The 24,242-nt window shown below is 37.4% G+C and overlaps 1 long non-coding RNA gene across 1 annotated transcript in view; it reads left to right on the top strand.

The window, feature by feature from the left end:
• The window catches only part of LOC132330576 (uncharacterized), a 29,202-nt gene extending 9,143 nt beyond the window's left edge, over positions 1-20,059 (top strand). Inside the window, exons 2-3 of the long non-coding RNA XR_009487346.1 lie at positions 18,195-18,256; positions 19,085-20,059. This is a non-coding gene — a long non-coding RNA (uncharacterized LOC132330576). The remainder of the gene's footprint in view (positions 1-18,194; positions 18,257-19,084) is intronic.
• Positions 20,060-24,242: the final 4,183 nt, after the last annotated feature.

The following is a 24,242-nucleotide window of genomic DNA, read 5'->3' as shown; positions in this document are numbered from 1 at the left end:
GTTGGATTTATAAAAGTGTTAGAGCTCCTCTATGCTGCTATGAGGTGCCTTTGAGAAGGTGCAAGGCACGAGAAGAATCTAACTTTTTCCATGCCTGCTTCTTCTTTGGGCCACTGCAAATATTAACTTTAGAAAAAAATTTTAACTGGACTTTAGGAGAGTCTCAGCACATCACTCCCCACCTGATTAACTGTTGGCTCTCTCTTCACCACAAGTAGCAGTAGACTGCTAGCCAACATCACCTCTACCTACCTCCCCTGTAGTCGCTGTCCTGATGGTGGTTTCTGGGTGATAATCTCCTAATCGGGGCTTTTAAGATTCAGAAACAGATTTCTACCCAGCTGAGCTCAGTTACAACGTGCATATGTAAAAGAAGCAACTCTTTCACAGCTTTGGTCACTCTTACTGTACTGCACTAACTACTTTAAAGCCGTCACAAGCACTGAACCAGTAGTTTGCAGACCACATCATTACACACTGCAAAACTCAGGAAGCCAAGTAATAAGCCTTGCAGTATCTGCACCTTCAGCCCTGATCTGTAATTGAAAGTCTTAAGTGTCGCATGACAGAAATAAACAGGAACTACAGTTACATATCCTTTCCATTAACCTATTTAATCTCCTAAACAATTGGAACAAAAGCAAGGTTTTGGAATGAAATGTCTTAAACACTATGACCACCTCTTCTTACCTCAAAATTTTCTTCAAATCATTTTGATCTGTGCAGAGCCATGACTACCAGAACGTAAAAAGAAGCATTTCAGTGTCCAGAGAGAGGTTTCTGGTGGAAGATTACAGGCTCTGGGTTTTCTTATCACAAAGATTAGTAGCTGTCATATTAGAAAATTTTTAAAAGACCTTTTTGGTCAGCTCAACATCTACTACATATAGGAAAACTTCAAAATTTTAACAAGTGTGCTCTTCCAACAGTTCCTCCCATCCCACTTAAAATGCAAGTCAAAAAGTAAAAATAAATTTTAAAAGTGCTGCCAGTAGGCTGTTTTCAAGCACTGGCTGATCTTATCTCTTATGATGACTGTTTCTTTGCTGATGGTGCCACTCAAAATATTTAGATACATAGTACTACTTAGGTTTTCAGACACACCTTGCATTTGACTGGTTATTCTTGAGAGAAAAGTGATCTGTATACAGAATTGTGAAGTTAAAAAGCAGGTCTGCCTATGCTAGTGGTGACCTCAAGTAAAGGGTATTAAAAAAACACACACTTAAGTACAAATGTATCTACTATAGATGTAAAAAAATTTTAAGAGTAAAAATTTTAAGACTTTCAGATTTCTGCTCAATATCTGAGGAGAAATTGTATTTGACCTTCTTCATCTCTATAATAATAGTTTCATTTATGCTACGGTTCTTTCTTGTGGTCCCAGTTAGAATGGAGACTACACCATCTGGCTCTGTATGCACACTGTGGAAAGCCAACAACAATCTCGTGCAGTAAAACTTTAAAAATCAACAATACTTGAAAATTGAATTTGCTTTCTTTGCAGACATATTATCAAATTGTAAACATAGTACCAAAGTGAAAATGGCAGGAGACCTGATCTCTCCCCTACTTTTCTGAGTGGTTTCATGAACCCGATTTTTCTTTGCACAAATGGTGCACATGGAGAGTACCTTTTTATTCCTATGAATGAAAGCATTTGTATGCAAATAGAACATTCAAATGCAAATGAGTGTATTTGCACAAGAAGCACTTGCCCACCTGCCACACGGACTTGGCTTTTCGACTTTCAGGGCCTGGTGCTCAGAAGCAGAGAGTGAATAGGAGAGTAAGAATGCCAGCAATATTTCAAAAGGTGAATGGTCAGTCACTGTGAACAGCAAGTGGGAAGGATAAAACAATGGTGAAAAAAATTAAGAAAAATGGAAACTTGCAAAGAAGGTTATTACAACTGTTAACATAAGGCATGTACACAGACCACCACTACCCAGACCTGAAGCAGTGACAAACTAGAAGCAAGGAAAGAGGAAGTACTATAAGTGAAATCAAGGCTTTTGACTAATTCCTTTGTTGCCTTTTTATTTAGCAGCTGAATATATTACATACAAGGTTATAATCTTCTCTGAAATAATGGAATCTTACCACACTGAGATCCTGTTGATGAAACCTGGAGAGATTTTTAAAATACCAGAAAACAAGTTTTTTTGCATTACATATTTCCATTATTTTTCCTTATACAAATGATTAGCTACAAATTATTAGCTCTTAAGAAATAAAAATCTTGTTGTGTTCTAGAATTCCCTGTGCTCTCAGCATCACCGCTACGCTGACAGCATCGGGCATGAATCTCTTTCACCAGGCCAGTTTGGACTTCTAGTAACAAAAGTTTGAAAGTTAGTATTGGAGAGATCTGAGAGTAGGGCATCATGCACTTGAGGATCTGCATCATTTAACTCCTTATTACTAGAAGCAGCAAGACTATTCAGATAATTTCTCAACTGTTTCTTATTACACCTTGTATGCAGCCAAGGAATTGCAGCATATCTCCCAAAAGTCTATCCCAAAGACAAAACAACACCAAAATCCCATTGCAGTGGCTGTTCAGGAGTTGGTTGTTGACTTATACATGCAGCAGGTGGACTTTCAGTGAAGCATATAAATCCTGTACAGAAGACTAAGGGAATAGCTTTTTGGGGGGCAGAGCAGCCTGCCAAAGTTAGAGCAGCCTGCCAAATTAGAGCAGCCTGCTCTAATTTCCAGCAAGCTGTCATGTTACCCTAACCCAGGGGCCACCTCCCTGAGGCATTGAGATGACTCATGTGCATTCATGTATGCAGAGTGGCACCTGGCCCTAAGGCCAACCAGGAGTGTGACCCATCTATCAGTTACTTGATTTTCTTGAAACTCTGAATCCTGCTAAAATAGACAACTCATGCAGATCTTCACTACTTAGTAGTATTTCTGTAATTTCCTTGATTGTTACAATGGTTTTTGGAAAGGTACTGTTCAGAAAAAATGTATGGAAAAAGTTGGAAGTCCATTAAAATTTTTGTCATTTCAGACTCAAGACACCCTTACTTCTAGGAACCCCAGGTGCAAATGCAGGGAGTCCCCTCAGAAAAAATTAGATTTATTCTCTCTGAAATCACAGTCAGCTAGCTACTACAGAGTAGCCATCTTTACCCACACACTCCTCCTCCTCTTTCTTCACTTTCCATGAGTTTGCCAGTCAACAATGCCTGTCTGATGAGTATCACTTAATTTTGTGTTACTGAACCCTCACAAATATAATTTCAACTAGTACAAAGCACAGTCTCACCAAAGGTTGTTTCAGGATGTTTTTGCAAATCATTCCTAAAGTCCACAAGGTCCTCTTGTCCAGTAATGCTGCAAAAAAGGAAACAATAGGGACATTCTGAATTAAAAGCAGATCTAAGCCACAAAGGCAATGAATTCTTTGAACAGAATTTGCCAGTATGTCTTATTATGGAATTTAAATGTGAGATTTATACTGAAAGATGAAGAACATCCCATGACTTTGTAAGGTTTTCTGAATGCTCCTGGAACAGCACAATGAAGGAAGATGTCCTGATAATCTGCAAAAAAATGAAATACTTGTGCTATTTGAAGAAAGAGATGTAAAATTAGATTACCAAATACAGAAGTCTCAGCCTTTGATCTTCAGCTGTTTGCAGATGCAAACTTACAAGCCAGCCAAAACCAGAAATGCTAATTTATTGCTGAATAAGCTTATTTAATTTCTTCATAGTATTTCTGGGTGTCTGTGTGTATACATCCCAACCTGAAGCACAAGGACTCAGAAGCTGTGGTCCAAGTTGTGTGACACTGAAAATACATACAAGTTTTTGGTTGATTGAAAAACAAACATTGAACCACATGACATTTCCCTGGGTTTTAATCACTAATTAGGCCAAATGTAAATCTATAGATTTAAGATATTTTAAGAATTTAAGAATTTAAGATATTTTTTCCACATAATTATATGGAAATTCAAAGTTATAATAAAGTGAAAGGTTATCCTGATTCTGTCTGACCAGATATTCCACATCAGCCACATATAGTCACTAAACTCCATTGCAGGACCAATTTAAACAATGCTTAAATATTAGGTAGCAAGATAGATAAATTTAATGTAAGATATGCTCTGTAACAACACTTCATCTTTTTTTTATATGAAACAAAAAAAAATTTGAGAGTGTATAATCTTTGTGGGCACTTTTTGTGTCCACTTCATGGGTTAGAATAACCGTGCTACCCATTGTAGATGTAGGCAGCGAGAATGAGCTATCCCAATAGATATCCTGATAAAATTCTTATGGACTCCTTTGACTTTAGTCATTAAACTCCATTTAGACAATTACTTTAGTCCTTTTGCTGTATTTATCTCCGGAAGAAGCAATTCCTAGTGGTTTGATGATATTACACAAGCAAGCTTTTCAGAGTAGTATTGAAGAGAGGTTTGCTGGTATCACTCTGAATCTGTTTTCTCAAAAATATTTTTAATAACAAACATGCACTAAACCTTAAGAGAGACATGTTTGCAGGACACTATCAGCTTCCCATTGTAGCTGTAAGACATTTCCAACATGTAAGAAGACTCATTCCCAAGTAATGTTTGAAATTAGTTCAGGAGCATTTGGTAACTGGGCAGCTTTTGGTACAGTCTTGGATTTTAACCCATTATTTTGAAAACATTCCAGCTGACCCCAGGAGTAGGGACCACTGGGTAGCTGAGTCAAAGTGAGAAGCAAGCTGCAATTCAGAAAGGAGGTTCAGGTGATGAAAGCAGTCCAATTATATTGTATGAACTCATTTCTCACTGAAAATGTCAGTTTGAAGGTTTTCTTTGTGACTGGAACAAATAAAAGCTTTTAGGGCTTTCTGAGAACCCAGACACCACAATATGATCAACAGGGGTAAACCACCCCTGTGATACATTTCTCTCCTCCACTTCTAGCTCTGTTCGGGAAATGAAGGGAAAGAACCTTGGCAGATTTACTGGGTGTTTTAAACCTTCTCTTTCCCTGAAATGATCAGTGCAGGATTTCCCTCACTGCCTCTGGAAGTATGTTCACACAGGCTTTCCACCTTCACACACACTTGAACAGTGAACTTGATTAAACATTTTATTTCTTTCTTCCTTTCCCCAAAATTGATTTCGATCTTGGTGCCTACACAAAGTGCAGCATTAATATATGTCATGCAGCCTGTATAAACCCACAAGATTCTACCATGCCAGTTTTTGTAAAAAATCTGGTTTTAAATATCTTATAACCTTAAGTCTTATAACCTCAGCATCTGTTAGAAGCATTGCCTGTTTACTGGCCTGTTGCCTTCTGCTCTACGCAGGGCTGAGAATTTACATGTCATTTTTTTGTGGCCAGCGCTTATGCTGGCATGATCTGAACAGCTCCTGCTCAAATCCCAAACACAACATTTTATTAAACCATGCAGTTATCACCATAATCCTATATTAGGGCCTGAGGAACCCAGCTCTGATAGTCGGGTGTATTTTCAGTTCAAAGCCTGTAGCCGGAATATTACTAAATCCCCCAGAGTCAAATCTGGGGGATTTAGTAATATTCCAGCTACAGGCTGTGAGAAAATTTTCCCATCCCAGAGTCAAATCAGTGAGAAAACACACAGGTCCCTCAGCCTCCTCTTTAGGATGCAGTCAAGTAATTTATTCCACATTTTCAGACTGGTAAAATCAATTTCCCTCAAACCTTTAAACCCACCACTTTGAGGTTTTGCATATTCTTCAGGTACTGGGTTAGAGATACATGACTTGGGCATTTTACACTCCCTAGGCACTCTCTAAGCACTAGAGGAAAGAAAAAACTTTTCACTCTACTTCAGAGTTTCCAAATTTCTTATGTCTACCTCTCCATCCAGCTAGTAGTGCTTTGCCTTTGTGTGAGGGCATTACACAGCACTTCTCACCAGAATTTATGAACCTCAATGAGTCATTGAATTCATATACATCTTAGACACTCATGACAGTTAAAAGAGTAGTCCCACAGGCAAACAATGATGTGCTTGCACCAAAACAGCACAAGTACTGCAATAGCATAATAGTTATAAATAAAGTTGCCATTCTACCCCACAAAAACAATTTTGCATGTATCAACAGCCTTGCACAAAATGGGAACTAAACCCATGAGTGCATTTCCAAAAATACATGCTTGGAGAGATGCCATAAACAGCAGCATCACAACAGGGAACTAGATACACTTCCAGAGGTCCAGTGTCTCTTATCACACATACCACTGTGCCATCTAGTAAGTTAAGGGCTTGGAGAAAATGTCATTTCTCTTTCCAGGGGAATAAAGCCTGGATATACAGCACATACAAAGTAAAATTCTAAGACTGTTGAGAACAGAAGGTGATAAAGCAATACCTATCTTCTTTCCAATTCCACAACTTGTTAATATTAATAAGCCAAGAAAATTCTTGCCACCCATTTTCAAATGTTCATTCATGTTCTGCACTCTGTACCAGATTCTTCAGCTACTTGCAAATTCAAACACTGCAAAGGAGACAGGGTTACTTGTGACTAAAAGCAAAGAAATAATATAGTGCTTTAATCACAGGCCATCCCTAATTGGAATCCATAAATTAATGATCTATACCCATACTACAGCCTTTCTGGAGAAATGTTATGGTTTTTTTGCCAAATTATAATTTCAGTTCTATGTAGACTATATGAGTATCAACAGTGTTTTAATAACCTATTTGTATATACTTATTGGTAGTTTGATGGAGCATGTTCTACAGCAATAATAAAAAATAACAATCTGTAGCTCTTAAGTACCTTATGGAGTCATAGCTATCATTTCAATCAGACTTATTAATGAGATTTTTTTATTTTTGTGATTTAATGCACTATGGCTATTCTACGCTATTTTTAGCTTTCCCATGTGAAGCTCATAAACCAGAGACAAGAATGGTGATATCCTATGCCACCAAATGTAAAAGAATTTAAATTGGAAATATATGCCAGTCAAATACTTCAATGCTTCTATTGAGTTTGTTTTGTGGCTATGCTTCTAGAGATATTTTCTACAATTACATAGCTGGGGCAGCTCTATGCATCATATTTTACTGGTTTGGAAATTGTGTTCTATTTTGGACAAGCCAGACAGGCCATTTGAATAAGTGGCGTTAGTGTCTTTCTTGGTAGCCAGCAATAATGGCTAAATGATTAAATGCAGGAGATGGCAAAAATAACAAGTCAGTACTAATTATGAAATTTTTAGACTATCATAGAATAATGATGGTACACAGCTTTTGCAAGAGGAAATTATCCGGTTTTGCTATTCCATTCAGATGCCAAGCTCCAAATTTGCTTGTTTGATTGGGCTGGCACTCTTTCCTCAGAGACTAGAAAAAGCTTCCATTAGCTTTCAGGGGCCTAAATCAGAAACATCTGTTAAAAGCACAAAATACTCATTGGTTGTGATCAATGGTCAGAAACCTGCACGAGGGCAGAATCTTTCCCCTAAGGTAGGTGACAAGTCAGTCATATGCCATCATTACTCTGCACATCAATATTTCATTGAATCCCTAACTCAGCTCAAGCCTATCTCTTTCTTTGAGCTTTCTTAATGATATTCTAAAATTAAAATTCAGCATCCTATATGTTTCTGGTTTTTTTCAAACGGGTGCTTTGTTAGTCTTCACAACAGCATACAAATGCATTAGAAGTTTCAGAAATCTAAGAAAAAAAACACAAACACTTTCAGTGTTTGTGAACAGCTGAAATATAGTGCAAACAAACTTACACATTAATTTTTTCCATCTCATGCTCTTCTCTTTTACATGTAGAGATTTGATTTGGAGCATTCTGTGACATCACTTCTGGCTGCCACAGACTTACCAGGTCCACAATATTGCTGGTTTTGAGGAAAAAAACAAGGCCCCATCTACAGGGTTTAGCTATACCCCACTGAAAATAAGCACAAAATAGAGGATTATTCAGCATGTAGCTGTGAAGTGTCCATGTTAGGGTATGTTTGTCCGGCTGTGCTAATTGCATCCAAACCCCCATGCCCACGCTCCTGCTGGCACTGCTCCATCTCCACATTTACTATAACTCTGCTTCCTTCCCTCTAATAGCTTCTGGCATGTTCTCCAATCCCCCTATTTCAAATCCTGCCACCCCTTTGCCAAACTGTGGAAGCAGCTTGGGGAAAAGGAAAACCTAAACAAAGCAGCCATCATCTTCAGCTGAAACTCACCCGCCTGCGTGGCTGCCTTCCAACATGTCTGCCAATGCCTGGCTACGGGAGCTACTGCAGGAGTTGGAAAATTGAGGGGAAGGAGCAAAAATACACAACAGGCACAGAAATTAATGTTACTGACTTTAAAGGCAACAGCCATCTGTTTTCCTTACTGCCTGGCAGCATCAGGAGCTCCCTGCAGTGAGGATGGAGATTTGGCAGGTTTCCGTAACCCTGTTGAGCTTTTACTGTCCCTACCAGCATCCCCTGCTGCTTCTCTCCACACCCTCAGACCAATTATACTTAGACTTTTTATTGCAGCACACAACCTTATACTTATGGGCACTTTCATCACCAACACCTATACAAACCAGCAAAGTTCAACTACTGCTTAAGCATGCCATTTCTAAATTTGGAATTAATATGATTTTGCAGCCATGTTGCATCCAAATAATAGAAAAACTGGTTTTAAAATGTAGCTGAGGCAGAGTTTACTCCTGAGAAAAAGAACTTGATTTAGTTTTGTGATAGCATGATCTTACCTATATTACCAAGATGTTAGGAAAAATTGTGTTATATTTTCCTTCTGTGGCTGCCATTTGAATTTTTATTTGCATAATGCTGCTTTCCCAGGCAGAAGGTTGCCAGGAAAACAGAGCATGAAACCTGTCACAGAAAGCCAACAAAGAGAATTTGGAGGCTTTGTTTGCAGTAGATCTAAACTGATTTCAGTGGATTTTATTGCCATAAAAACTAAAATAGACATTTCCTCAGTTTATAAGGTGATTATTAATATTTTTTCTTCATTATGTGCCAACTTTAAGCAAAAACAGCAAGTACTAGAAAAAATACAGCAGGTAAAAGAATGTAAGAATATACATTAGTAAAAAACCCAGCTATCCATAACCACAATTATCCCTTGAAGCAGTAGCTTTTTAGTACAGTTCTTCAGGGCTGTTTCAGTTTTCTCAGTTATCACAGTTTTAATATAACTTACAACCACTTCCTAGAGACTTAGTTATCCGGATTTTACAAAGCGTTATCTGCTTTAGGAAAAACCAGAGTGCTGCATACAGTAATCTGTCATGCAAGAGCAAGAGCAGCTGGTGTAGCTTACATAAAGTGGCAAATAGCCCAATGCAATAAAATGTAAGCATGTTCATAGCAAGAGCAACTATTGGCATAGAACAGATGCCAAAATGTATTTCTATTTGGATCACAAATAAAATTATCTGTTTATCTTCTGTCATAATGAAGATAAAACAACAGGATAGAATTTCCTTCAATTTGGGGGTGGCAGATTCTCTTCAAAATTTAGATTTTGGGGTTTTTTAAATTTTATTTCACATATATTTAGTGCTCCCAGTTACAAGATCTGAGTTATCCCGTAGACCAAGTCAAAATCCAGTTGGTTGGCTTATCTATCACCTCGTCACCTGAATTGTGGTTTTGAGTGAAGTGTTGTTTGTTTTTTTGGGAGTGGGTTTTCTATTCTGCTCTAGGGGTTTTCTTACATAAAAACAGAACATGGAATCAATGAGGGTTTTTTCTGGTTTTGGTTAGGTGTTTTGGGTTTTTTTTTAAAGGAAGGAGATTGTCCATTCAAGCATTTAGTGCCTGTTTCAGACAATTTATTCTTTTTCTGCTAGTTGTACTGCAATACCTTCAACCACCAGGTGTACTTGGATCACAGAGTACTAAATGCTCTGCCCTTGTGTTACCAGAAGCACATTGGAGAAAGGCTGGAAACAGGCTGCATCCCAGCTGCAAACACACAGTAGTTGACAGTACATCTCCTGTGAGAGGGATGAGGGGCAAGACCTGCTTAAGACATCTGAAGCTATTGAAATACAGACTAAAAATAGTAGCAGTGATCTTCACCACATTGGTACCCACTCTGTTCATGGACTTAGCAGCAATTTAATCACTGACTGCAGATGGTACAGTTTGATGTGCTGTTTTCCATACACCTCCCTAAGAAAGGTGATCTGACAGTGGTATACTCTAGATGCCATTATTGGAGTTCAGTAGTGCCTCCTGTTATGAAGGCATTTACAAATCCCCTCTAAGGCTGTATTTTTCTCTCTTATTTTCTCTTGTTAAAGGATTGTTTGCCCAGTTTGGTTCTGCAAGAGTATCAGGTTTTCATTTTCTACTCAAAGTGCCTTGTCAGAAATGCTTAGTGTTTCAAACAATTAGTTCCTTATAAGCCTTTGTTTCCTTGTCATTGAAAGCAACGTGAGCTATGGGCCCACAAATATAGTTTTACTGTCAACTCTGTCTATAAGCCACTGATATTTACTGAGGAGTGAAATCCCTCCATGGGTCAATATTCACAGGAGTGAGATGAAAGGAGGAGTTAGGGAAAGCAAAGTGGTTGCTTTGGTTAAATTTTTGCATCTTTTTGTGGACAAAATTGTAACGATACTAAAACTTAACTTCCTGCCTTTTGCACAGTGGTAACAGCAGCAGCATGGCCTAACTGTATGTCACAGCCACAATGACTTGTTGTGCAGTATGTTTGATGATCTGTGTTTAATGAGAGCTGAGACACTTCCTGGACACTGTCCATAACAGTCCTTCTCTGAGGCTGTAGTCAAACATTTAATGTGAGGAGAAATCCTAGAGGAAGTATTTTCTTGCTCCTTCTGCTGTGACTAGGAACTCATCCAATGTGAATGAATGTTGGAATGACCCTGTGAAAAACAAAGTAAAAGCACAGCAAATGGAGCCATCTTTTTCTACTGAGTGGATTAACCCAGCTTCCTAGTTATGATAGTTTTAACATTGATATTAATAAGGCCTTACTTATTTCTTGTTTCTTTTAAGGTCATATACCTTCCATGAATAAATTCCCATTTTAGTGTCACAAGTGAGTGGGATTTGGGATATAATGCTTACCTCTTCCTGTCTTCTTTCTCCTAAACTTCCTAGTCAAAAATGTTCTAATCGTAAGGAATGTACAAGAACCTATGCGTGGATTGAAATCCACCAAAGAAAGGAGCACATCAGTCCTACTCTTACTATCTCCAGAGTGGCACCCAGTCATTGGGAAATGAATAGTACTCAGAGAAAGAAACTCACTCTGCAGAGAACACAGTTGGGGTTTTTTTAAATTATCCCACAGGTGTGAGTTCTAACATGTTTGGGCCTCCTCCAGCTGTACATTGAACATCTGCAAAGCACATCAGAGTCCATCAGAGCCCATGGACAGAAAGTCAGACTTTGCGCTTTGTGAGCAAAAAAAAGAGGGAACAATTTAGCATGAACACTGTGGTCTAGATTGTGCTTTAGAGGCTTAGGCCTTTCTGAGTTGACAGAAGGAATCAGTTGCTCTAATGGCATTTTGGCATTTCAGCATAGATGCCTCCTAGGGCCTGAAAAGCATTTCCTAGAGCAGCACTACCTGGTGGGTTCAGTGGGTGCATCTTGAAACTGGCATTTACTAGCAGAACCAGCACATCATGCTGCAAAGGAATGGGGCTTGGGACTTTTTACCTGTCACCTTCAACAGGCTCAGAGCTTTTCATGTTTCCCTTTTCATGCCTCCTATGTCATGGATCCTGTGTAAATTCGGCCTTGCTTAGAAAGATTATCACTCCCAGCGGAGACTCTGGGGAGGAAACATTCCTTGAGCTCTCTCTCTATCCTGAAACATTAGAATTACTAATAGAGCTCCCAGCTGCTATTATAGTTTTCATAATATAAACACCTGCCTGCAGCAATGACACAACCAAAGTAATAGACATTTGTCCACTATACAGCTAGAAATTACTTTTCAGCACTACAGAACCAGGGCAATTACAAACAGGTAAGCTTTAGCTAAGAGAAAGGGTAATCCTATTCTGGTCTGGCAGCCATGCAGACCTCTGGATGCATATATGTTTTTTAAATGGTCACCTTAGCTCTGCATTAAAGTTGGTTTGAAGCCAATAGTGCATTGCCCTAAGAAACTGCATTCCTTATGGGTTAATATTTCACTTGACAGGAATCCTTTCTGGCCAGAGATCAACTATGCAAACAGGTTTGTGTCTCATTGTTTCCAGGAACAAGAGTTTTTCAAACCCTTCTCAAACACAGCTGAATCAAAATATATACTCCTCACTTCTCTTCCTTCTATTTAAATCTGTAACTCCAGGTCTTCTATTCCTGTCCTACAACAGGTTGGTCACTAACAAAAAGCTTGACCTTACTGTTAAAAGCTGGTACATCAGTTGTTGCTCCTTATGTCTTACCTTACATGGGCAATGGAACAGTTTGGATTTTATGTTCCTAATTTCATGTGTTACTTTTGTCTCCCTGGAGTCTACTACAAGGAAGTGCACCGAAAATTTGGGAATTATGCTGGAAACAGCATACGCTGTTGAAAATCTATAAACGCTAATAAAAATCTATATTTGTTATATGGGTATTATGACAGACGTTTGTAATCTTATCTAAAAACATTACGTTAATTTGACAAAACCTGAAGAGGAAGGGTTGAAAAGAGGTTTTTTTTTTCAAATATACAACTCTTTTCATTATGAAGCACTCACTGATTAATTCTATTTATTGCCTTTTTCTGCCCAGGTCTCTTCTACTCTTCTACCAAATCTGTTCTACCTTTCCATCTGAACTCACTAATTTAAAGCATATGCATGGATGTAAATAAGGTGCCAATATTTATCAGTCTTCATTGCATACCTGCAATACCAGGCCTCCATGTATGAGCTTAAATTTTAGAAGCTGTAATTTCCCCCATCACAAGATTCTTGCAGACTAATCCTTCATATTATTACTTGCTTTTTCTGTCAATAAACATTGTCTCAACATAATGTTTTGCATCCTAGAACATCAGAAAAAAAAGAGGGGGGGGGAAAAATTGTCCAAACTCCCAAAACAATTCTGTAGTTGCCAACTTCCACATTATCACACAGGACTACAGTACAAGGAAGCTGAGATTAATCTCTAGATCAATACCTGCACTGATGATCAATGCCTTAACCTGGAGGGCTTGGTTCCAGCCAAGCCCTCCAGGTTAAGGTCTTTTCTTACAAGGTATAGAGCAATCCTGGCTAAGTGTTTCTATGGATAGCAGAGCTTCAGGGTGAAGGAAACCCACTGTATATCTCACCTGCCAAACTGAAAGTGCTTTTGTAGTTGTGTGGCCTTCCTGTAGCATCAGGTGTTAGCATTTGAGTTGGACATAAATAAATATTGTGGTAATATTTATTTTTTCAACCTGAAGATATAGATTAGAACTGTTAATTAACTAGAACTGTTAATTTTGAGAAAGTCTGCTTAAGTTCCTTAAGTCTGCTTAAGAAACTCTGTTTAACCTAACATGTTTAAAACCAAGTTTTGAATCCTGTCAAAACTTACTTACCTAGACCTGTACAACACATGGAATTAAGAAACAAAAAATGGTTAAAGATTTCAGGAGAAACAAACCCACAAAATCAGAATATGTCAGTTATAAAAAAAGATTTTCTGTATTAATTTTTTATATATAAAACAGTGAAATTGAAAACTGCATTGACAGTGATTACTATAGTATGTAGCTTCCAGGACAATGAGCTGAACAATTTCCTCCCTTGTTTATTTAATAAGAATACTTATCTTTTTTTTTTCTTCTTCTTTTTTTTTTTTCCCTAGTGACTCAGGTGTTGGGTTGATCTTTTAACTCCTGCAGAGGACATGAGAGCAGTACAGTAATGGAATTGGTGGCTGGACATCATTCACCCATTACTATATGTAATTCTTCAATTATTGCAATGTAATGAACAGACAAAGGCCAAAGGGCCATTTACAATCCAGCACTTAATTTGTTCCTTCTAATTATGAGCGGGGAAAAAAATCCTCAAAATTATCCTACTTTCTTGAGTAACAAGGAAAAAGTGCCAACAGAGCTCAGCATATGTGGGGAAATCCTGCCTTTGTGTGTAAGTTAAAGCTTTATGACATGATCCAAAGCCAGATGAAACCACTTACTCAAGTTCATTTCAATCAATTTGGAATCAAGACTTAACTCAAAAGAGTTCCAAATAATTAGGGTAACATTAGCTGCTACCTCTTTTTCTGTCAATAAACATCATGACCAGTACTGTCTTATGAAAAGTGTTCAGCCTCTTAAACAAGTACATCACATTTATTCAAAACAAGGTTAAATGAGGAATAGGCCTTGTACTAGAGAGGAAAGCTTAGGCAAAGGTGCATTTTCTGTTCTTTATAAAATTTATTCCCATGGCAATTAGTGCCCAAAGTGAGTGTAGTAGTAATAATATTTAAGATACAAGTCCCTCAAGACAGAAAATATAAATGGACAATGACCAGACTGAATAAAGACTTTTAGTTATTTAAAGTGTGCTATACAAGTCCATAAGCTAGAACACCTTCATTTTACAACCATCATCATCATCACAAAATATATGTAAATAAACACAAAGCACTCTAGGTTATGGCTATGCTGATGCACACTCAAGGGCTTCCAAGCAAGCCACAGTGGTCTTGTTGAGTGGCAGCTGGAGTGCACAAACAGGCCTGGCTCAGTGCAGAATTGGTAGAGGAGGTGCCACTCCACCTCAGAAGCATTTCTGAAATTGTTGCATTCTGTTTCACTCAATGTGGAGCAAGCCCAAACCCTTTCACATGTTCTCATTATAAGCAATCTCTTCTACATTTGTTCAAACAAAAGACAGGAGTTTAAGATTCATAAAAGGATGTCAGGAGTGTACGAATGGTTCCATAATTCCATAATTATTTTAACATTTTACTAGTCTTTGAATTTCTGCAAATAAATTGGGCTACAGGAATAATTGTAGGAAACAGCAATTCATTTTATGCTAAATGCCTTCTCAGGTGCTTGTATAGAGAGGGTATTTAAATAAAACTGTTTGAGTTTTATTAACTCTAGTGTTTTCAGCCACATCTGCACAGAGTGCTCTAGCTGAAAACAAATGCAAATGAGCAGAGAGAAAACATGTCTAATGTGAGCACTGGGGTGTTTATGCTGTACCTCACACATACCAAACAAGCAAGTCTACCCACTTTTTGTTTGCTGTTTACCCTCATGCAGTATGTACTCTACAACTGTCCTAACATGTATTGGCATGTCTGAGAAAGACAAAGATTCTTTCTTTCAGTCCATGTGTAGCATACATTAGACCCCTGCAAAGCAAAGCAATAAATGAGACTTCTGATTTGGCTATATACCCTCCTGACCTGATTGTGCTTCTGCTCTTTTTCTACTTGTTTTACAACAGAAAAAAACACAAAACCACCCCCCCCAAAAAAAAAAAAAAAAAAAAACCCAAACCCAAACCAAACAAAAAGAAAAACCAAAACAAAACAAACAAAACCTAAACAGAGACAGAGAGAGCTTCCCAGTTTTATTTAGCTTGAAACAAAGGAGCGGCTTTTTTTATCTTTACGAATTAAGACATGAACAAGGACTACAAAAATAAGATTGAAAGAACAGTATTCATATTTGGTTTTCCCCTGGCCTTACTTCCAGAGCTGAAAGTACCTTTCTTTTTTAAATTCTTGGTCATGTGGAAAAGGAAATTTTAGCTACAGTTGTTCAGTTTCATAGTGGCCAGTCTGAAACATCTGCCATTCATTCACAGCTGGAATGAAATTAAATTTGTTCCAGAAAATGCTACAGGGTGCTTTATCACTTGAGGAACAGGAGTCAGATCACAAAACTCACTGTTCACCCAGTAACTCAAAAGCAGCAATAATTCAGCTTTACAATCCTGATACACTTCTATAATAGTCACTTCTAAAATGGATTTTGCCTTTGGACTGATTCATTTGACCATTCTACAAAGCTTGTTGATTTGGAACAGTGGGTGACTCCACTTGGATACACCTGCACAGCCAATTAACCACACATGTCTGAGCCAGGCTTGGCACATGGAGGTGCCCTTAGGATGGAAGCACACAATTACAAGAACTCAGGCATTACTGAAAGGAGGTGGAAACAGAGGTGGAGCTGAAACAAGTTTTTAAAAAATTATTTAAGTGGATGAAAGGGGAAATATTAAAAAAAGCAAGATTTTGCAGATTTTCGGGGTGGAGGAAAACAAATGAAAGGGTTTAAAATGGAAAATAAAATTGTTAATTAAAAAAAAAGTTTATTAACTTTATTAAGTTGCAAAGCAGCTAGTTGTAAAGTTGTATATATGTAAAAAAAGATTAGTGGAAAATGTTTACTGTTTGAGTTAGTCAAATTTTGCTCAGTGACAAAGAAATGTATGAAGTCAGATTAATTTCATAAAAGATGTCATTTATTTATGAATCAAATTTAATTTGTTGTTTGTTGACTAAAGATTTTATGCAAACAAATACAAATAAACTGTCCTGGTTTATTAACATAATTTGAAAAACTAAATAAAGCCGTAAATGAATATTTTAGAAGGTTGAAAAGCCAACCCAAAACTTTAAATATAAATTAACTCAGGTTAGAGGGAGATGTTATTACAGTGCCAGGAATTCATCACAAGGAAGAAAACTAACTTTTGTACAGCAATGAAGAGAATTTTAGCTGCATAAATGCTGTTGTTTGTTTCCTTCTTTGAAAAGGAGAGAGAAACCTCCTGAGGAGCAAAAAAACACCTGAAACCCTGAAACCTTAGTTTGTATTGTATACAGTCGTAAAAGCCAGGACAGCCCACCAGAGCTGGGGTCTGTGCAGAAGAGTCAGTGCTCTCTGACCTGTTTTGTGCAGCTTCTAGTCCAGACCAATGAGGTGCAAATTATCTGTTCTTCAGAAGTGTGCACCAGTGCTCTGCCACAGCTATTATGCACTGACTAGAATATTTGGGGTGCAGATGTTATTTTTTTCATGTAAGTGTCATGTTAATCATGGGAGTGGTGCCAACTCACCAAACCTTCATCATTCAAAAAGTTGCTATTTTAGGGAAGGCATGGCAGGTTTCATCTTTGTCCAGGAAGAGGCCTCTCCTGAGCCATCAGCAATGCTGATGGGCTCCCAACAAAGGCACTTCAGTCCAGGTGCGTTTCTGGTCAATGTCATATCAGTAAGCAACAACAGCTTTCCACCACCTCTTTTGGTGGCAGAGTGGACCAAGAAGCAGTGGAAAAGCAGTCATATCAGGCAGGACTGTGTGGGCAATGAGAAGGGGCAGATCGCTTAGGAAGCAGTACTGGGATAGGAGAGAACATTTCTGCTACAAAATTTAAACAGAACTAAGATCAGATCATCCTACTGGTATCTGGAAAGGAATACCTGCTACAGTATTTAAAAAGTATTGAACAAGAACTCTAAAAACAAGATCTTTCACATGAATTAAAGCTCTTCCAGCCCTAACAAATGTCCATGGGTGGCATAGCAAGCGTTTCGATTGGTAGTTCCTTATTTCAGCGTAACTTGACATGGTAAGAAATTTTGTATGTAACTAATATGAAATTCTGACCCTTAAGGAAAGTAGTAATGTCATCCTAAACCAAACTCATAATCTTAGAAGATTTTATTATGTCTAATCCAAGCTCTTCATAGAGAGAGTATCTTTGCTTCTTTTTTTACCTTCTTTTTACCTTTATTTTCTGAAGTCCTTTCAGTAATGGACAGATTCACATATTTTTGTTTCTTTTTGAAGTATCTCAGATTTTGTTTCCAAAGTCAAGAGATATGTTTGAGTTGCATTTTCTTCACTCTCTCCTTCTTGATTCTTTTGTTTCTTTCAGCTTAACATTAAAGTTTAATGTTGTTGCTCTCCAGGAACAACATTAGTTCAGATCAACAGTTCACATTAGCCTATTGCCCCATCACTAACAGCAAAGGCCTGGGGAAGAATTAGGCAGGGCAAGACTTTAGCAATGCTTTCCAAGACTAACCTCTCATTAACCAAGGGTCTTTTGAACATTAAACAATTTTCAATTCACCTACAATTTACTTTGTTATTTTAATACTTGTGACTGGAAATATCTATTCTACCAAAATGATTTGCAGGAGCAAAATTTAATTTTGTTTTGGTTCTTCTATTTCAGATGTTCTACTTGTATGAGGAAGGTGCCATTAAATTCAAACCAAGATACCATAAGGTTAAGAGGTAAGGGTTTGAGAACTAATGCTTTTACCTTGTTAAACTGTGCTCTGAGATTAATGTTTAACATCTTATAGTCCTATGATTCATGTTTGATTGTGACTCAATAATGACATTTAAACTATCCATACAGCTTGAAGCCCACTGTAAAAGAGAAGTAAAATACAATGAAATTAGAGACAAACAAGCAAAAAGCAACTCAGACTGTTTTAGAGGTTCCCTTTTTGTATTGTAATGTGCAGAAATACAGAGAATGGCACGGCAAGAAGACCAGTGGGTATTTTGGTTAGTTCCTGGTACAACTAAGGAAACCACAAAACCACATAAATCTCTAGCTTGCTCAACCAGTTACAACATAAAACATTTCTGATTTTGTTTCTAGAACGGCAAACCACAAGAATAAAGAGAGTTTAGCTTATTTTCAGCAATCAACTTACATTGCTTTCAGAACCTCATTGACATTTAAAGTAAATGTCTCAGTGCAGTTCTAGGGTGTGACATGAAGCAAGCCACGCAAGCACTGGTACTGTGTGTGCCTCAGGAACTGTGAAAATTTAATTCTAACTATTTTCTAAAATTACTTCTGATTCCTGCAAGAGTCAACATATCTCCTTGCCATATTTTATGTCATGCTACAAAGGAAAAAGATGGTTATCAGTGCATTTAAATAATCAAGTTTTATTTGCCTGTATAAACTGCTTCACAAAATAGACAGTGAGTAATACAAATTGGGGGAAAAGATTGTTCTCTGTTCTTGGCAGTTCTTAAGTGACTATGTATAGCAGGACTAATGACTACTGATCTGGAGATAATGTTGTTTTCTTTGCTTAAAAGGTGTACCATTACCTTATGCCTATGCTTCTTACCCAGTGGCACCAGCAGATACAGCCAAGCATACATCAATCCCACGGGTTTGGAATGCTGCTGAGATAAGGAGCCAGTATCTCAGCCAACCACCTGAGAGGTCTCAAATTCAGTGGTTATGTCCAGCCAAGCCTCTGAATGACAGTGCTGACCCAGAAGTCATCCTGAGAGTTTTCTTAGCAGCGTCAACAAAGCCATCTCAAAGCAGCTATGCAAGATCTTACAGGATTCTTTAGGATCCCTAGAGCAGGACCAGTCATATGTCCCAGTCATTGGAGGACTATGGACTGAAAGCAAGGCTGACCCATTTAGAAAGTTTGCCCCTCCCCAGTACTGATGATCTAGACAATCCCTCCATGTTCAGCTACACTGGATATGCAAGCTGCCTAACAGCTGCAGCACAATCAGAAGTCCAGGAACATAGGAAATGTTTTCTGCATCTAAAAAGTCTGAACCTTGAAGCATAATTAAATCTTTCTTTAAATGGAAAGCCAAACAATGGCATTTTTCTTTGAAGCAGATCATAGTCAAATAGCTTTTAGTTGTAAGTATAGCAGTACTTTAAATCAATCACTGCAGCCTTTAAACTGAAAATACCCTAGAAACACCTCTGTGTTTGACATCTGTAACAAAATGAATGCCTGGTTAGCATTCTTCCTGCCACAAATTCCATCAGTTCTTCTTTTTCCATCTGGCTAAAGTTATGTAGAAGTTCGTTCATTGCATAAAAACAGTAGTCTGTTGACCCAGTACATGTCAGGAACTGATTTCTTTTCCATTTATGAATCTTTTAGTGACATAATAAACAGATTGAATGTATGTTCCAGACAACTATATTAGAAGCAGTATTTTGTGTGGATTCATGGTCTGGTAAAGAGGAATATGAGGAAAGTCACCATTATTTAGGATAGCCAAATCCAGGAAGACATCAAAGAATATCAGAAAGATTTTAATAATGAAAGATGGCTAATTCTGAAATATCTAGGGCCTTCAAATTCTCCTATGGATCAGTAGGTAAATGATGAAGCACAAAGAATCAGTTCTTAGGTTTGTGTGTTTACTTAGTAAGGGACTGTCTGAAATGGCAATCTGAAGAATGTCTATGACCTGTTTAAAAATGTAGTCTGGGCTAGTCCTCCATTTGGATGTGATTTCTAGGGAAACAGATAGACCTCATAAGGCAGTCCTGTTACCCTATCACACTCATCTCTTAAACTGTTTTGTCAACTGTTTCATCCTCTTTACTCATCTATGAGAAGTATTTGTTGAAATCTTCTATTAATCATCACTAGAGCAAATAAGAGCTTCTTTTCTTCATTGTTCAAGAAAAAAAAATTTAAATCATTATGTCATATAACAAATTATCAAAATGTGTTAATTCATCTTCTCATTCCTTACAGAAGTATTCAGATCATCTTCCACTGGCAAAACAACAACTTTCAAAGGACAAAGATCATTTTGGAAGACTAAAGCTTTCCTAGTCTAAGTGTCTAACTATAAAATATGATTGAGTACTGTATGATAAGTCAAAAACTAAAAGAAAATCACTCTTCTATTTTCTGAGCAATTTCCTGGGAGTTCTCTTGATAATACATTCTAATTGAATATTAAAGTCTACCTTATCAATTGTCATCTGTGGAATTGTTTTGGCCCAGTACCATTATACTTCTAACATTAACGGATAAGTCCTTAACTATTAACTTTACTATCAGTATGTTTTTTAAAATTAAATACAAAAAACATGAAGGAGAAAACTTAAATGCCCCAAACATATTTAAAAATCTACTTCATAAAATATTGACCTTCACAAAACTGAAATTAGGTTTATATTTTATTTTATATTTTGATTTCTAAGAGCTTATGCAGTATTTTATGAACTAAAATAAATCCATTTGATGTCATGTATGTTGTTTTCTGAGTAGTGTTTTGTTCACTTTGTTTTTGATTTTTTTAATCAAGCAGAATTGATGATTTAATAAGCATATGAGTCTATTTCTGAGCTTTCTTGTTAGAAACAACTCTGGAACTCTGTGATGAGGAATGCTATTCAAGAAACACGTGATAGGCATTTAGCTTTCTAAATGCAGCATGGGAGATGAACCAAGGCACAGTAATTGCAATGCTTCCCAGGCCTTTTCATTTGAAGACTTCCAATGCCTGTTGTGGCAAATCTCAGCTTGGCAATTTTCCATTTCTGGAATAACTGCCTCATCTTTCTTCATGGGACATGCTTCCTTCCCTTTATTTCTACTGTAAGCCTAGCTCTGAAGATCCTCAGATTTACTTGTTACTCATACTAATAATATTCATAGGTCCATGCCACTTATGTTCTTAGGTCTCTAATGTATATTTCTTAAAGGGGAAAAATTTGCCATAGGAAATAAAGACTTTTATTTAAGCATGCCTTTAATCTACTTGATATTAGACCTCTAGATGGCTTTTCTGTGATGGGGAAGTGCTCAACTGCAAATTTACCAGTGACTTTGTCCCTCACCATGGTGAAGCAGCTGCTGGCAGAGGCACCCTGGGCTGTCACACCTGGCTCTTGCCATGGCAGAAATCTGTGTGCTTCCATTGGTCTCAGAGGACTCTACTGCCCTGTCAAGCTTCCTGCAGCTCTATCTGCTACTTCTGCATAGAAAAGGAACCACTGAGGGTAACTGACCTGTGGTTATAGGATGTACATACTCTCCTCAGGATACCAGCAAGCGTAGGTTTTTAAGATATCTGTCTCTTTACAAGCTCTTCTTTCCACTTCCTTCCTCAAGGACATGATAGCAGCAATATTTGTGCAGATGCCAGAAAAATTAGCTGGTGCAGCCAGCGTGCAGACTTCTGTGATGAAATAACTGAAAGCATATTCTAAATTTCCACATTCCCATCTTGTTGCCACTCTTGAGCACATTTTTAGTTTGATCTCTTCCTGCGTGTGCCTTTCTTGCCTAACTAGAGCCTTTTTTGACATATACAATTATTGCTGTTCTTCTCTCACATAAATTACTGATGTCCCATCATTTACCTTCCATAATCTCTAACTGTGTTTGAAAGCTGACTCTCAACATCTTCACCAGGTGATCCTTTGTCTTCTGAGTCCACTTGTTACAATCAGTTTCTCTGACACAGCTATTTATTTAGCATATCCATTTTAGTGTTCAGATAAATCTATTTACATGCTAATAAGTTTCATTCCTTCTACTACCCAGCTCAGACAGGCACTGTGCATTTTTCAGTGCCAATATGTGTCTCAAAAGAATTACCCCATTGACTTAATACGAAATTAAAGTACTAACTTGGTTACTCTTCACATTCTATAAAAAGAATGCATAAATCTATCCTTCCAGCTCAGTTTCCTTGCACCCCATTATTGTAATTCAGCATCTCAGAGCTGTTTGGAAAAGAGATTCTGTTCCCTTCTACCCAGATATTTAATTGAATTAAAAAAGAAATAAAGATATTTAATTGAATTCAATCTCCCTCATCAAATATCAGCTATACTAAACATTTTTGTATGGCTGTGCATTGCCTAATGCTTAGCAAGCTTCTTGTGCAGCTCAGCAGAGCTGTCATATGGCCATGGAATGAGTTGGAATTATATTTCTCATCTCCTGGGCCAATTTCTTGCACAATCTGGGAGAGATTCTAATCTCAGTTTTTGCTAGAACCAATTATAACACTCTGGATATTTTCCCGGACAAGATCAGATTTTGACTCATTCTTTTATGTTCTGTGCTTTTTCATTCCTCCTTTCCTTTTCATTACAAAACTTTGTGACATAGAAGTAAGTTATAAAATTCAATTTCCAGCTAATGTGTTTGGTAATTTTATTCAAAGCAAAGTTAGTTCTTAAATAATTGGGCATGCATACTTTTATTCTATGTGCTTTGAATACCCATATTGCTAACCAAAAAAGCCTGGCTAAATACATGTTAATTTGTAGACAACTTAAATTTTATTTTAGTTACTAACTACTAAGTGATTTCCTCTATGCCATAAGCAGCATGCTATAAAGATTGGGGTGTGTGGATTTTATACAATCACCCTCCTTTTCTCTATGCTATGCATGACTTACCACTGGAAAAAACCCACAAAAATTATTGCTTTTCCAACAACATTTAGAAAATATTTTTTAATATATATATATGTGTGTGTGTGCACATCAATTGTGTAACTTACTGCTTGATTAATAGCATAAATTTTACTTTTTCCCAAGAAGTGGGATAACTTAAGTCCCTAAGGGTGTAAGTCTTTGTGAGAAACATTTTAACATTTTGGTCAACAAATCCAAATCCTGGATTCAGGAATTACGACTTCAGGCATTATGATGCTCTTGAAAACCCTTTCTTCCCAAGATACTCACTAGGCCTTCCTACCAATAAGTCCATTCACCTTTACTTTGAAAGCTTGTTTTTCATTTAATAAGGAAAGAGACTTTTAAATATTATTTCTGAACAGGGTTCATTTTCCTTTGTCACTTAGGAACAAAAGTAGGAATTAGAATTAGCTTGGTTGTAAGAGTTCATGTTGTTCTTTAACCAGCCTTTTCAGAGCAGAAGCTACTGCTGGCAATCTGATGAATGGAATATGTGGAATACCTCCCGTTCACTCCCCAGTTTCCAAGAATTGTTTGGATTTTGTTTTCCAAAATAAAAAAGAACTGCAGCAATTCACACTCTTGTTCATTTCCACACAGAGAGAAGCCAAAAAACAAGCTAAATAAAACCTTCCTAAATTGGACCAATATTATTCCTATTTACACCCTAAAAGTCAACATGAATGAAGCAGGAAGCAGAAAATAAACCACCAACAGTAATAATTCTGAGTAATCTGTTTGCTTTAGTTTTCTATATCCACCCATTTTCCTTGGTTTTCATTTGCTTCCACTTGGCATCCAATTTATGGCATGAACACATACAATTCTGCCTACTACATCCAGGCTTCACAGCATCAACTGATCTTCCCAGTACTTGTCATGCAAAACAGCACAAAACATCTAGAACAGACCATTAGTTGCACCTGCAATTCCCTTTCTAACCCACAATATGAGTTGGTAAGTCAGCGAGCACTTGTGAAATTACATTTTTCCATGGGAGGGGGCACTTTGCAAAGATAGCAGGGAAGAAAGATGAGT

This window comes from Haemorhous mexicanus, chromosome 8 (genome assembly GCF_027477595.1).
Source record: "Haemorhous mexicanus isolate bHaeMex1 chromosome 8, bHaeMex1.pri, whole genome shotgun sequence".
NCBI classification, from domain to species: Eukaryota; Metazoa; Chordata; class Aves; order Passeriformes; family Fringillidae; genus Haemorhous; species Haemorhous mexicanus.
The sequence above is the reverse complement of the archived record's forward strand: the minus strand, read 5'-3'. Positions and strand labels throughout refer to the sequence as shown.